This window comes from Vombatus ursinus, unplaced genomic scaffold (genome assembly GCF_900497805.2).
Source record: "Vombatus ursinus unplaced genomic scaffold, bare-nosed wombat genome assembly UNPS02004184.1, whole genome shotgun sequence".
Taxonomy (NCBI): Eukaryota; Metazoa; Chordata; class Mammalia; order Diprotodontia; family Vombatidae; genus Vombatus; species Vombatus ursinus.
In genome coordinates, this window is record NW_020943962.1 from 85,361 (window position 1) to 100,937 (window position 15,577).

Below are 15,577 nucleotides of genomic sequence, written 5' to 3' on the forward strand. Positions count from 1 at the left end.
ACCATGAGCAGAGGACCCCACTGCTCTTGTGGAGTTCCACTCAGCTGGCCTGGGCAGCTACCGGTACAGCAGGTAGAGTGGGGGGCTCAGAGGTAGGAAGACCTGACCTGAAATCCTGCCTCAGGCACTTCCTAGCTCTGTGACCCTGGGCAAGTCCCTTAACCTCTCTCAGCCTCAGTTTCCTCATCTGTATAAAGGAGATAATAGTACCCACCTTCCAGGGTTGTTGTGGAGAGCAAATGAAGTAACCCAAGTAAAGCACTTGCTACAGCCCCCCCAAGTGCTAGCCATTACATTATGACCAACACTGAACGCAGGGGCTGCTGTGTGTCCAAGTCACCGTCGGAGTTACTGAGCCAAAAATGGGGCCCTTTTTCAAAAACAGGAAGAGCACAGAGTCTGCCAACTACAGACCAGTGAGATAAGAAAAATGCTAGGCAGTCTTATTAAAACAACAGTCAGCTGTGCCAGGGTTAGGTTCTAGCCAGGGTACCCCTTCCAGGTTCCAGACACATGCCCAGGGAGCTGACCTCGGAGGGTATCAATGACTGGGTGATGGGATAGGCGGCATTGGGGCACAGAGATGGGGGGATCATCACCACTCTGGGTGAGAGTCAGGATATCCTCAGATCCGGGTGGGCTGGAACCACTGACTGAGGCTAAGAAGATGAAGGCTTCCAGGGATCAATGTCAGGTCTGACACTGGGTTCATGGGAAAAAGAAGTGGGGGCCTTGGCAGACTGCAAGCCGAGAGCGAGTCAACACCGTGCTAGGGCCACCAAAAAAGCCTCCGAGACCTTGGGTGGGTCTGTTCTGATCATCGAGCTTAGAAGAGCTTTTACCTTTTTAAATACAATAAAACTTTATTTTAAAATGCAGAAACCATGGGGGGAAAGGCCTTTGTAACCCCAGAACAAGACCCTCAAGTTCTGGCCAAACGAGGACTGGAAGAAGACCAGGTGATCCTCGCCCTGGAAGACGCTCAGGGACGCGAGGGCGTACTCTGCAAATATCTGCAGCGCTGTCTCACGGAACAGGAAATGGGCTTCCACCGGGCCCCAAAGGAAAGAACCAAGGATAACACAGCAGCCAGGGCAGTTCCTACCCAGGACATCAAACTACCCAAAGAGGAAGGGGCTGCAGTCACTAGAGAGAGAAATGATTATTCATAACTGATATCTTGGGGAGATTCAGAGGTTTCTCCCTTTTCTAAAGTCCTCATTTTAAAACGGCCTGTTTTCTAAAAGGACACTACCGATAATAACGAGATTGCATTGACTTCCCTTGACGTTGGTCAGACCCTATCTAACCCTGCAAGGAATTTAATCTAGGGTGGGGAAGCACACAGAGTTCTCCTCTAGCCCCCTCTAGCTCGGTGGAGATATCTTTTTATCTAGACAGCCCAAGGCTGGGGATGGTCTGGAATGGAGATATTTTCTTTCTCCAAGGGTTACATTAGCCCCTCATTAGAAAGGCATATGAGCTGTGAGCCCACCGCCATCAATGCCTTTTGGTCTACAAGAGATGGCCACATGACCATCTTTATTAATAACCCGGGGGCTTTATTAATAAAATGACTAAATTACCTAGAAACTACATCTCCTGAACCTTTTTAACTGTCACACTTGTCAGAGATGTCCTTTTCTGGGGACACTCAGCCCAGTCTGGACCACCACACGGCAGGGGCTCTCAGGAGGGGCTTCATTTTCAGGTGTGGGGCCACTGAGGACCATTTCATTCTGAAGTTGTAAGAGTCTCTACTTGTCTGCATTAGAAAATGCTTTATCTACTTTCACTGTCAAATCACATCAAAATGCAGCTTGAGAAAGTCCATCACTAGGTCACTAGTCAAAGAATAAGCACTGATTAAACACCTACTGTGAGCCAGGCACGTGCTAAATGCTGGAGAAAGGCAAAGGTCCTCAAGTGTCACCCAAAAAGAAGTGGGGGGGGGTCTGATGAGGTCCAGAAGCCTTCTGCCGGGTGGGAAGCCTCCTTCCAGGGAGCAGATGGGAGGGCCTTTCCTCCTGGGCTGTCATTCAGCAGCTAAGGATCCCAGAATTTCTCAAATTCTGGAGGCTGTACACATGAGGTTTCTTTTTTCTTTCCAGTCTTTACATTTATTAATTCTTTTGTAAACCTGTCTCATTCAATCTCTTGCAAAAGGCACCAGTTAAACCTACACATTAACTTTCTAAGCATCTAATAAAACAGAGACCTCAATGTAATCTTTGAGCTTAATAACTAATAAATGCAGACCTTGTCCATTCATCTACAGGCTGGACTCCACCAGTGCAGAGATGCCTCTGATGCTCTGATGTGGAGCAGGTGTTTTGCTTCCCCTCTGAGGCTTTAAGCCACACAAAAGCATCATTTCTCAACATTCGATCTCTGCACAGACACGGTATGGCCTCTGCACAGTAGGGATGCAGTCGCTAGGTGGAGGAATGAAAGGGGGGCTCCATCAATCTAAAGTTCACACATTTCTGTAAAGGAGAATCAGAACGATCTCTAACAGAGACCTGAGAGATTTTATTTACAAGAGAAGAACTCATCAGCACACACTGACTGACGTCCCAAAGGCAGGACGGGGCATGGGATCTGCAGTTCCAAATGTAGCTGGTGACCTAACTGACTTGTCAGGTTTTGGTCACAGAGCATAACGTGGGGAAGGCAAGATGGAGATCTCATGTTTTAAGTGATCTACAATTTTCAGGACAGGGAACCCTGCTTTGTAATAATGAAAATCACCCCAAGGGTCAAAATACGGAAATGGAGCATGAATTTACAGTCTCAAAAACACAGAAGTTTTTCCCAAAAAGGATGGTGAGCAAACATAGCAAGCTTTTGGGAGGGGACCAAAGCTGTCCTTGGGAGACATTATGTCTCTGTCCATTTTTCACGAACAAAAGAGAATTAAGAGAGTGATGAATTGGGCATGAACCTAAAAACACGGGGAAAATCAACAAAGCCAGAAGCCTAGAATACACACAAGAATGAAGAAAGACATATAAAATAAAGGAAAGAATGACACTGAACAGAAAAGAAACACTAAACTCATCAATAAAACAATGAGTTGAAATTTTTTAAAGGCTCACAAAATAGACAAATCACTACTAATTGGATCAAAAAGAAAGAGAAAACCAAATCATCAACATAAAAGATGAAAGAGAAATCACCACACATGAAAAGAAAAGAACTTCAAAGTCACACGGGGCAGAAGCAAGATGGTGGCAGAGCAGAGAGGAATACAGTGAACTCACCCCAAACTCCTCCACACAGATCTAGCAAAAACACTAGGAAGAATTCTAATCTGGAAAAACAAGAGTAAGACAATAGCAGTGAGTGCTTTCTCCAGGCCAGGTGTAAGTTGGGAGCCAGACAGAGAGGTCTGTGAAAAGAAGGTACGCCCACACCGCTGCAGAGAGAGGCCGTGCACCAGGGCCCGGCCACCTGGCAGCTTTGCCACCCATTATCCAGGCCTGGGTCACAGATCCAGGGTGAACGAAGAAGGGAACCTGCCCCCTAGGGGAGGGGTGGCATGGGGGGTCAGGAGCAATGTCAGACTCAGGCAATCTTCCAAGAGTAGGAAGTTCAGAAGGAGCCCAGTCTGAAGCCTGCGGTTCTGTCCCTCTGACTCAGCAGAGCCTCCCAGCCGGCCAAGAGGGGACCAGTCCAGCAGCATCTACTATTGCTCAGCCTCAAACCCGGGTCAGGTACTGGCACAGCTAGACCGGGGGTGGGGGAGGCAGCTATCTGATTTTGCCCTGAATCAGACCACTCTGGGAGCACTGAAAGCTGGCAGGACCCAGTGACTCTAGGATAACACCACACTTAATTTTCAAGAAAGATAGGACCAGACTAGACCTTCGGTCCAGAAGGGCCCAGAGCACAGCCCTAAGGTAAACAAAAAATACCTAGAAGAATGAGCAAACCAAAAAAAAGAATCCCACCACAAAAAGCTATGGTGGTGAAATGGATGCCAAAGACACAAACTCAAAAGAAGAGATTGACTCCAAAACATCTACAGGAAAAACCTCCAAGAAAAACAAAGCTTGGATACAAGTTCAACTAGAATTCCTGGAAAAGATGAAATTAAAGAATGATTTTATAAATAGAATGAGAGCATGGCAGACACTGACTAGCTCCGTGACTCCGGGCAAGTCACTTAACCCTGAGTGCCTCAGTTTCCTCTTCTGTAAAATGAGCTGGAGAAGAAAAAGGCAAACCACTCCAGTATCTTTGCCAAGAAAATCCCAAAGGGGGTCACAAAGAGCCAGACGTGACTGAACAACAACAGCAACAACACCTCCAGCACTATGTGCCTGGCACACAGTAGGTTCTCAGCGACTATTTACTGAATTGAATTGATTCAATGAATTGTTCCTCTACCATACCTGAAGGCAGCCATCATACCTCCCTGAATCTTCTCTTTTCCAGGCTAAACACCCACACTGCCTACGCGTGGTCCTCCTACCACAGACTCCAAGCCCTTCATCACCCTGGTTACTCTCCTCTGGACTCTCTGCAGCTCAATAATGTCCTTAAATGGTGGGTCTCAGAAGTGACCCCAGGCCTCCAGATGAGGACGGACAACCACTTCTCAGTCACGCTGGGCGAGGATTCTTTCTGTCTAAGGGCTGGTTGGGAGGAGCTCACAATTTCATGGAGGAGACAACACGCAAACAGCTAAGTACTCAGTGAGCAGAGCATAATCCGCAGAGGGCAGGCTTCCTGGACAAGGCGGGATCTGGTCTGGTCAAGGCCGTTGGCCTTTTTTTTTCCTGGTTTTTTTTTTATCTCTTCTGGATGACAGACATTCAGCGAAGGAGAGTTACCTACGGCTTTGTGTCATCTGCAAATGGCATCAGCAGAACATTCATATATTAAGCCAAATTACTGATAAAAACGTGAAGCAGCCCAGAGCCCTGACACGTGGCACTGTAGACCTGTTGCCACACTGGCACGGAGCTATTAACAATTACTCTTTCAGTCTTGGCTATTCATCCACATCTCTCCAGCTTCTCCACAAGAATCCTATGAGACGCTGTCAAATGCTTCGCTAAGATATGGGCAAACTAGTTTCCTCTCATTTACTAATCAATTAATCAACAAGCATTTAACACGGTACTACATCCATGCACTATGTGGGCACCATGCATGTGAGGCACTGAGGACACAAACATCCAAATGAAGCCAGCTCTCCTGTCACAGACTGCACTGGTTCATTAATCCTGTTATCTATGAAGTCATACTGACTTTTTGTCATTTTTTTTTCCCTTTCTAACTTGTTCCCCAATCTCTGTAAGGTTCTATTTTAGAACTTTCCAGAATCAAATGTAAGCTAACTGAAATACAGTTGGCAAACTGTTGTTCTCTTGTCACATTCTAAATTAGGACATTTGTCCCCGATCCTGTAGCACCGCTCTCAATTCTATCATTGACAGGGAGCTCGCAGTGCGATTTGCCAGTATCTGCCAACTGGGTCAGGGGACTTGAGTTCATCAAGGCAAGCCAAGTACTCCCTTCACATCATCTCCTTATCTACCTTGGGCAACAGCTCCCTATTAGGTCATTTTTGTTCTGTTATTTCCAGTGTAAAGGTCACTCTCCTTGGCAGAGATAACAGAAACAAGGTCAGAGTTGAAAAGCTCTGCCTTTTGTTGTTGTTATTTGTTTTTGTCTTTTGGGGTTTTTCTGAGTAGGCAAACTAGGCCATCTTTTGCCTCAGCAAATCATTTTTCCAGCCCAGCTCAGCCTAGGAGCAAGATCTGTGAACCCCGACAACGAAGTCTAGCCAAAAACTGCTACATACATGTGCAGGAACAGAACAGGGGACTGCCGGGGTTATGCAAGAAGAGGCCCCAGACCCAGTGCAGCAAGGCCTGACTTTGTGCATGGATTAGGGAGATGGGCCGGCTGGCGGCTCTGAGACATACTACCCAGTAGGGAACTGAGGAGGGGCCCTTTGCCTAGGGGTGGTGGTCTGGAGTAGGGAGCAGGAGCAGGTCCTAGGCTGTCTGCTGAGTGATGAGGAAGGAGTGAGCTGCAGCTGGGGGGCCCTGAGCCTGGGAGCAGAACAGGGTCTCTGATCCATGACACAGGCCAGCCTGGAACCTGGAGCAACACAACCAGGACAGAAATCCCAGACCAACTTGGGGGTGGGGAGTGGGGAACTGCAGTTCTGTAACTCTGAACCTGTAGAGTATTCTAGCTGGCTACCTGAAAATCATGACCAAAAGAAAAAAGGGGTCAAGACATCATGATAAAAGAAAAGTGTCCAGATTTCCTAGAACCAGAAGGCAAAGTTGGAACCCTTGACTGCTGGAAGGAGCTCCCAAATGAAAACTTCCAGGCACATCACAGCCAAAATACAGAGCTTCCAGGCCAAAGAAAAACACTGCCAGCAGCAAGAAAGAAAGATCAAGTGCTGAGAAGCTCCAGTCAGAATCCCACGGGAGTTAGCAGCCACCACCATGAAGGAGCAGCAAGGCTGGAACAGGACACTGAAGGCAAAAAATATATGTAACAAAGATGCACGAGTGTTTTGCTTGCCCAGCAAAACTGGGTATAATCCTACTGGGGGAACATGAACCCTTAATGAAATGGAAGATTTGCAAGAATTCCTGATGAAGAAAGTGGAGAAGTGTTTAAGTAGGAAAAAAGTAAACAGGAGCAAGCAATTATAAGGGAGTAAACGAACAAAGTTAAGCAGTTTACATTCTACTATGGGGAGATGATACATGCATCCTGTAAGAATTCTATCATCATCAGAGGTCACAGAGAGAATCCAGTAAGCTAGAGGGCTTGAGAGTGGTTTTCTAATGTTTGGATAGGATCCTAATAAAAGAAGGAAAGGGGGGGAAGGAATGTACTGTGGGGGAGGGAAAATTCTGTCAAATAATAGGGGTGCGTAAGTGGAAGAATAGAGAAACAAGGAGGAAGAGGTAGGGGGGAGCAGGCAGTACTTGAACCTCCCTGTCATTTTAACTAGTGAAAGGAGGGAAACTCATACACACACACACACACACACACGTGCAGAAATACATTTGACTCAACAGGGAAACAGGAGGGAAGGGGGAGAAAGGAGAAAGAGCATAGGGGAGAATAAGGAGAAGAGAAGGGTTGAGGCAGGGATAAGTAGGGAAGACAAACACTAACAAAGGAGGGTGAATACTGAAGATGGTTTAAAAAAGGATGAATCCCTGTTGGGGGCTGTGGGAGAAGGAGGCAGAATAGGAGCAGGAGAGGACCAGCTCGCACAGGGAGGGCACCGCAGATGAACATGCTCCTCTCCATAAACCCAAGCACATCAGCTACTGGGGGAAAGACTCCTCTATTTAACAAAAGGTGCCAGAAAATTGAGAATTCAGGCCGGCAGAAAGTTGAGTTACACAACTACCTTATCAAGAGGGCTCTGCTACTAATATATACCACACACAACAAGGAACTCCAAACAATACTGATCTAACAGGAAAGATTACATTCCCCACCCTGTCCCCCAATCAAATCAGAGAACAAAAGAAAGTGAGGCCTTGCACAACTATGCTAGATAGGGACTCTAGCCTCAGCAAGGAATGGAGATCATCTAAGATGATAAAATGGATAATCTGGCTAACACAAAACTGAAAAGCATCTGTACAAGGAAAATAAATGCAGTCAGATTTAGAAAGAAACAATTATTTCAAAGATCTTCATAAAAAATTTCTTTGGTAAAGGGTTAATAGCCAGGATTCATAAACAACTGACATGAATATATATGAATGAGAATCTTTCTCCAATAGGTAGTGTGTGGTAAGAGGGTATTAATGGGCAGTTCTCAAATGAAGAAATGCAAGTTGTCAGTAACTACGTGGAAAAAAACAATCCCAGGCAATAATAATTAGGGAAATATAAGTTGCAACAATTCTTAGGTTTCCACTGTGCCGCTAATGAGATTGGCAAAACCTGGTTCACAGAGTAACTGAAGACAGAGCTAGTAACCAAAAAACACTTTGGAACTACGCCCGTGAAGTTAGCAACCTGTACATGCCCAGGGGCACCCTGGCACCACTCCTAGCATCACAACCCAAAGAAATCAGAAACACTGGAAAAGTGCCCATATGGACAAAAATATCTTTGTAGCCCTTTTGTTATAGCCAAGAACTGGGCAGAAATGTGGCCTCTACCATCAAGTTAGAACAGCTGAACAAATTACGATACATGAAGGAGAGGGGCTATCACTGCACCAGGAGAAATGTGGAAAGAGATGGATTCCAAAAAGACCTAAGAAGACCTCTTAGAACTGGGGCACACTTAAGGAGCAGAACCAGGGCAGCAATGTACACAATGACCAATCGTGATTTCCAAAGGACGTCCTAGCCCCAAGGATGAAGTCGACTAGGAGCAGCTAGGTGGTGCAGTGGATAGAGCACTGGCCCTGAAGTCAGGAGGATCTGAGTTCAAATCCAGCTTCAGACCAAACACTTGACACATACTAGCTGCGTGACCTTGGACAAGTCACTGAACCCTGATTGCTTCACTTTAAAAAAAAAAAAGGATGAAGCCAACTGTCCACTCCTTGGCAGGACAACAATGGCCTGGAGGTCCACAGTACAAGGCCACAGCCCACGTTTCAGCTGGTTTTGCTTGATTATAGTCATTTGTTACAAAGGAAGGAGGAGAAAAGGGAGAAGGGTTACTGGGCAGTGATAGACATTCTAAAAATGTACATTCACAAAACAGTTTTTAATGGAAAAACAAGAGGAAGTCCCCATAATGGCTGGGTGCTGGGTTGCCTCTCTCTAAATCATGGACCGAGGACCACGAAGGATGCCAGCAGCATCTTGTTGGTTCCGGAGCTGGAGGCAGAGGGAGTGGCAGAGTGTGTGAGGGCCTAAGACCAAATGTTTCTGAGTCAGGTTTGCAGTGGTTTATTTTAAACACCAAGAAAAGAAATTATACAAAGCTCAACTTGCTCAAGGTTGGGTGTTCTCAACCAAGCTCTTTTTTCTAGTCATCTCTTCTTTCCCTTGTAACAGCCTCAGCCAGCTCTCAGAAAGGTTTGCTGGAGGACTGATGCAAGCTGATGGTTGAGTGTAGGCTTTTAGGGGACCAGGACGGGCTGGCTTTTGTCTGTGTGCCCCCAGCGTGGAGCACAGGGCCTGCCTCAAAGTACCTTCACACCTCCTTACTGGCTCAGGGTCCAAAACAGAAAAAGCCAGGGTGAGCACAGTATCTTAGTCACAGCACAGAGGTATGAAGGCAGGCAGCCTCCTCTCGCCACGGACCATTGCTGAAAGTCACTCTCCTCCGCCACTTCGAAGTTTGTTAAGAAATCCAGTGAGATCACGCACATAATCTCAAGAGCCAACTTGCATTCTTATTAAAAATGCTAGATATCATAGAAATAAAGGGACCTCATCTTAATACAGCCAGTCAATAAATACTAAGTACATAGTATGTGCTTGAGCTCACCATGTGATGGGGGAGATGACGTGTAAACAACTGTTTATAAAAGCTCTACGATTACGAAGAGAAGGCACTGGAATGAAGAGGGGCTGGGAAAGGCTTCCTGTAGAAGGTAGGAAGCCAGGGCAGCCAGGACAGAGATGCAATTCAAGGTCCGGGGGACAGTGCTGGAGCTGAGAGATGGGGGGCATCTTCTTTGTGGAATAGCTAGGAGATCAGGTTACTGGACCAAAGAGAGTGAGGTGTAAGGAGACCAGGAAGGTAGGAGGGGGCAGGTTAGGAAGGGCTCTGAATGCCAAACAGAACACGCTATATTTGCTCCTGGAGGTGACAAGGACATGCTGGAGGTGGGGAGTGGGGTGGCACTTTAGGAAAATCACTTTCGTGGCTGAATGGAGGATGGACTGGAGTGGAGAGAGACTTGAGGCAGGCAGACCGTTCCCCCCCCTCCCCTTCCAGCTGGCTCCCAGAAGGCTATTACTAGGGCAGGTGTGAGGTGATGAGGACCTGCACCACGGTGGGAGCTCTGGGGAGGTAGGGGGCACATTAGAGAGTTGCTGCAAAGGTGAAATCACAGGATGACTCTTAGGTTGGAGCCTGAGGGCCTGGGAGGAGGGTGGTGCCCTCTTCAGCCGTAGGGAAGGTAGGAGGGACAAGGGATTATGGAGAAAGATCATATGTTGCTGAGTTTCAGATGTCTACTAGACGTCCAGTTGGAGATGAGAAACTGGTGGTCAGGAGAGACTGGGGCAGGACAGGTAGATTTGAGAATTTGCTGATGAGATTCCCAAGTGAACTAGTCTAGAGGAAGAAGGGGGCCCAGGGCACGATCCTGAGGGATGCATAAGGGTGGAGGGTATGATCTGAGGGATGATCTAGCAAAGGAGGCTGAGAGGTGGGAGGAAGACCAGGAGAGAGGGGGAGTCCTGAAAACCTAGAGAGAAGAGAGGATTCGGGAAGAGAGAGTGACCCAGTTTGCAAGGCTGCAGCCAGGTCAAGGAACACGCGGACTGAGGAAAGGCCATTGGATTGGGCAACTAAGGCACCAATGGTCACTTTGGAGAGGGCAGTTCCTTCCTTTGGAAGGAGGAGGCTGGAAGCCAGATTGTAAGGGGTTAAGAAGAGAGGGAGAGGAGGGAAGTCGAGACACTTAGTGTAGACCTAGCGTTTTTGAAGGAGTTTAGCCACAAGACAGAAGAAATAAGGGAAAGTAATAGAGATAAAAGGATTAAGTGAAGGTTTTTGAGGAGACACAGGCATGTCTGTAGGAAATGAGGAAGGGCTGTAAGGTAAGCGAAAGAGAGGGGACGACAGATGGGGCAATCTGCTGGAGAAGACAGGATGGGATGGGGTCTCTTCAGTGGCCAAGGGTGGGTCATCACGTGAGACCAGCTGGGGAGGCTTGAGGAGGAATGAGAAGGTCTGGAAGCGCCTCGATGGGGAGTGAGGGAGTGGGCTGATGAGGAAGGACGGGCTGCGGCCTGGCAGCAGTGAGGGCCCACGTGACGTCGTGTAACACCAATCTGCGTCGTTGGAATGATCATGAAATTTCCTCCACCTACATTCAGCAGCCCATGTGCACGAGCAAACGCAAAGGGTGGGAATAACCCAAGGCTGAGACTTGGCTAGGCTTACAGGGCGATATGATCACATAAATGATTGTCCATATTAGTTCTCTAGCCCCATGCACGTACGTCATATATAATGGAGATGAGTTTGGAGGCCTTTTCATCGTCCACATCCCTACTAGGAATGCTGGCTCAGCAATAAGGGCAAGAAAAAGAAACGGAGGGAACGAACACCGCAAGGAGGAAACGATGACTCCTTTTATCAGGGTATCGATAAGGTACACCTAGAGATCCCTCCAAAGCCAACCAAAATATTATTTCAAACAATTAATGAACTAAACGGCCAAGTTTTGGGGTGAGATGAATCGCTACAAATCATTAGTACCCCTATAAATGACCGACAAAACCCAGTGAGAAGGGCTCGAAAGAGAAGCGCCATTCAAAACTAGTAGGATTTGCCTCCTTACTCTATAAACCTCTCTAGGAAAGTCTCTGCAGAAATAAAGACGGCTCTAAATAAGAGAAACACGAATCTAATGGAGAAACAGTCATTGCTCATTGGTGGGTCGATCCAACATAATAAAAATGACAGCATCACCTAAATTAATGTATTTATTTAATGTTGCACAGACTCCCCAAGGATATTCTACAGAGCTAGAAAAACTAAGGACAAAATTCATTCAGGGGCCCAAGAGGTCAAGAATTTCAAGGGGAAAAATGGAAACAAAAAATGGAAAGAGAGGGGACCCCAAGCACCAGATCTCTGACCACACAACAGTCATCATTAAAACAGCTAGGGAGTGGTTAAAGAAAGGGCATGTAGGGTTAGGTACACAACACAGAAAACCCCAGCTAGTTGGGGTGGAGGAAGGAAAGGAAAGGGAATAAACATTTTATATAGAGCCTACTATGCACCCACCCAGAGCTGAACACTTTTACAAACATTATCTCCTGTGAGCCTCACAACCCTGGCAGGGGTAAGTGCTATTATTATCCCCATTTCACAGTTGAGAAAACTGAAGTTAAGGGATTTGCCCAGGTCAGAGACAGAGAGAAACAGCCAATTCCACACCTCTAGCCCCCTTGTACCCTGGCCTGGGGCCCCACAGCTGGGAGCTGATGGTCACTCCACAGCCATGTCTGCACCCCCCCCACACACATCCAGAACATCCCCCCACACACGCCCCCTCACCGAGAAACAGAGCTGCTCTCCGTACCCTCACTGCCACCTGCGCCTGCAGGGATTCCCAGGAGAGCAGCTGGGTGGCTGGCAGCCCTTAAAACCCCGGCTGGGGTGGACTCTGCCTCCCAATGCAATGCCAGCTGTGGGTGGGGGCCTGTGCCCTATGCGCCAGTGTGGGGAAAGAGGGGCGGCCACCCTGCAAGCCCTTCCGTGCTGAACCACGGACTATGCCTGCGGGGGTGAGCTGGTGGGCAGGGAAGGCGGGACCTGGGCTCCTGTGGCACCGAACCAGGTGCCAGCCATCTCCCAGAAGGCCACGCCTCGATGGGAGCTGTCCAGGCAGCTGCGAAGCCCGAAGCCCGGTGGCCACAGCCCTGGACTGGTCAGTCTCTTTAGAAGGAAAGCCCCCTGGAGGCAGGCTCGAGGCCAGGCATAGAGCACCCTCTTCATTCATTCTAGCCACCTTTCTGGTCACGCTCCAGAGCAGCAGGTGCCAAGGGCAATGACACCCCCGCCCCAGCCCAGCCTGATGCGCTTCAGCTACGGCCCTTACTGCCTCCTCCCCTCCCCTTCACCAGGACCCCGCTGGGATGCCGGGGCGGGGCGCAGCCCCCCTCCCCATGTGCCCCCCCCATGTAATGGTGGCTTTCTCGGCATCTCCCGGCACACAGTAGGTGCTTCCCCAAAGGCAGGAAGACCTGGGTTCAGGTCTCACCTCTGACTGAGCGGCTGGAGAGTGACCCCCCCCCCCAGGTCTCTGCGGGAGCCCCTGGAGCGGCGGGGTGGGGGGGTCACCCGGACACAGACAAGCACAGGGCTTCTCTGTCCTTCCTTCTGGCCGTCAGTCTGTCCACAAGCATGAGCCGGGCATGGCGCCTGGCCCTCTACGGGGGCACAAGAGCCCGGGCAGGCCAGGGGGCGAAGCGGGCAGGGCCCCCCACGTTAGCCCCTGCCCGGCATGCAGCAGGTGCTCCGTAAATGCTTCCTGGCCAGCGGGGGCCACGAGGACAGCAGAGCCACAGCTCCTCCGCAGGGGACCCTGAGCCCCCGGGACCCCCATCACCGGACCGAGGGCTCGTCCCTCCCCCACAGGAACACGGGGGAGGGGCGGGGGGGCTCAGGGTCAGACTCCCCCCCATCACCGGACCCAGGGCTCGTCCCTCCCCCACAGGAACACGGGGGAGGGGCGGGGGGGCTCAGGGTCAGACTCCCCCCCATCACCGGACCGAGGGCTCGTCCCTCCCCCACAGGAACACGGGGGAGGGGCGGGGGGGCTCAGGGTCAGACTCCCCCCCATCACCGGACCGAGGGCTCGTCCCTCCCCCACAGGAACACGGGGGAGGGGCGGGGGGGGCTCAGGGTCAGACTCCCCCCCCTCACCGGCCCGAGGGCCCCCCCCCCCCCCCCCGCGGCGGGGGATTGGGGGCCCCCCCCGCTCAGCCGGATTGATTCCCCCCCCCCCCCCCCCCCCCCCCGCCTGGCACGCAGCAGGCGCCTAATAAATGCTGGCTGACAGAGGGTCCTGTGCACGCGCTAAGGAAAGGCTCGAGGCCGCGCTTCTTCCTTTCTCCGTTCCCGCCCCCGTACACAGTAGGCGCTTAATCCATGCAGGCGGCTGCTAGCGTGGCCCTCCAGTGCAGGGAGGGGCCGAATGGGGGGCTCTGAGCCCCTCCCCCCGCTGTCTCCCCACCAAGGGGGGACACCGCCTCCCCCTCACCCCCTGCCTTCCCTCCCCCTCCCCCTCCCCTCCCCCAGCCTCGCTCACCTCGGGCACCACCCGCTCCGCCGGCAGCGGTTCCCGCCCAGCCAGAGGACAACCCAGCCCCGCCTGCGCAGGCCCCGCCCACGGTGACGTCAGTGCGTGAGCACGCGCAGCACGCGCGGGGACGGCGCCGCGGGCGGGAGGGGCGGGGCGGACTGGAGGGGGGCGGGGTGGGGCTGGGCGGAAGGGCAAGTGCCTCTGGAGGCACTGCGCATGCGCCCCCCACAGTTCGCGCTCCAGGCCCGGGGGACCCTGCCTGTCCGTCAGCCCCAGCCTGCACCAAGTGAGCGCCTGCTGTGTGCCAGGCACCGGAGGAGCAGCAAGCACGCCTGGCAGCGCGACCTGCGGACCTCTCCCTTTCTTCCCCAGGAGGCTCGCTATTGGGGTGACCCCAGCGGCCTGGGCTTCCCCCCATCACCACTTCTGCCCCATGCACCCTAGATCTCTTCTTCAGGGGGAGCCCAGACACCACCTCCTGTCTCGCCTGGCTGCTGCTCTGGGCTTGGCTGGACGGCTTGTCCCCCAGCCCCCGCCCCTTCAGCTTCCCCCATTAGACTCCAAGCTTCCTGAGGGCAGGCGCTCTTTCTCCTGCTTGTATCCCCTGTGCTGAGCACGTTGCGTGGCGCATAGTAGGTGCTTAACGCACGTTTGTTGACTGTTCCACTGGAGAGATTAATTAGTGTTTGCATTATCGTTTAATTCATTCATGCGAAGCCCTGGGGATGCCGAGGCAGAAGCCCCCCAGGAGCATCGGGCCCTGTATCGGGTCCCGGGGCGGTCCTAGCACGTGCTGCTGCCTGGCACGCGGTAGGGCCCCGGCTTGATGGGTTAGAGGAAGACCCCGGCCAGCTCGAGGGTTTGTCCCGTCCGATGGGGGGAGGGGGCACAGGGAGAGATGTGGAGGCAGAGCAGGACCCCGGAGACTGACTGGGGCGAGGTGGAGGAGAGGCAGTGATGCCCCCTGGGCTGGAGTCCGCCAAAGCTCGAGGTGAAGCTGCCCGCGGTCTTGGGGAGCTCAGAAGGCGAGCACCCCTGGGGCGCGGGGTGGTGAGATGTCGAGGAGGCGCCAGTCCCAGATGCCCACCGGGCGACTGGAGACAGCAGGATAAGTAGGTCTGGAAACAAGGATGTGGAGGCTGCAGTGGGGATGATCACCCAGCTAGAGGGTGTGGAAAGGGGTCAAGTCAATAGGTTCGTGGTTGTCCTTCGTGCTCGGAGAGGACCAAAACGACGTCGCTGTGTTGGGGCAAGCTGGTCAGGCCAATACAGCCCGGGAAGGCTCCGGCACAGGTCCGTCACAAATAGTCCATGTGAACACTTGGCGTGGATTCTCCAGATCTGTGCGCCTCGCGTTTCTTTAGAGCTGCTTCAGTTCTGCTTTGCTCGGGGAGGGCACGCCATGCCGGGTGCCCTGTGCCAGGGTCTCCTGTGTCTCACAATCGACTCCAAAGTTCCTCAGAGAGACCTTGAGAGTGTATTCGTGGGACTTCTTCTGACCGCTACGTGAGCGCTTGCCTTGTGTGAGTTCTGTATAGAGTAGTCTTAGGCATCCCCACCCCGCTTGTCTCAGGACACCCCTTGTCCCTTTCCTTTAGAGAGATGGGCGACAGAGAC

The 15,577-nt window shown here is 51.4% G+C and overlaps 1 protein-coding gene across 3 annotated transcripts in view; it reads right to left on the bottom strand.

The window, feature by feature from the left end:
* Nucleotides 1-14,031, bottom strand: part of LOC114053902 (lipid droplet-associated hydrolase-like) — a 72,834-nt gene extending 58,803 nt beyond the window's left edge. Inside the window, exon 1 of one of the 3 annotated variants that reach the window (XM_027877033.1) lies at nucleotides 13,967-14,031. The gene's annotated coding sequence lies outside the window, so the exon portion shown is untranslated. Of the gene's footprint in view, nucleotides 1-12,210; nucleotides 12,361-13,966 lie in introns of those variants that run through there. The other 2 variants (XM_027877043.1, XM_027877026.1) reach the window with 2 other exon arrangements.
* Nucleotides 14,032-15,577: the final 1,546 nt, after the last annotated feature.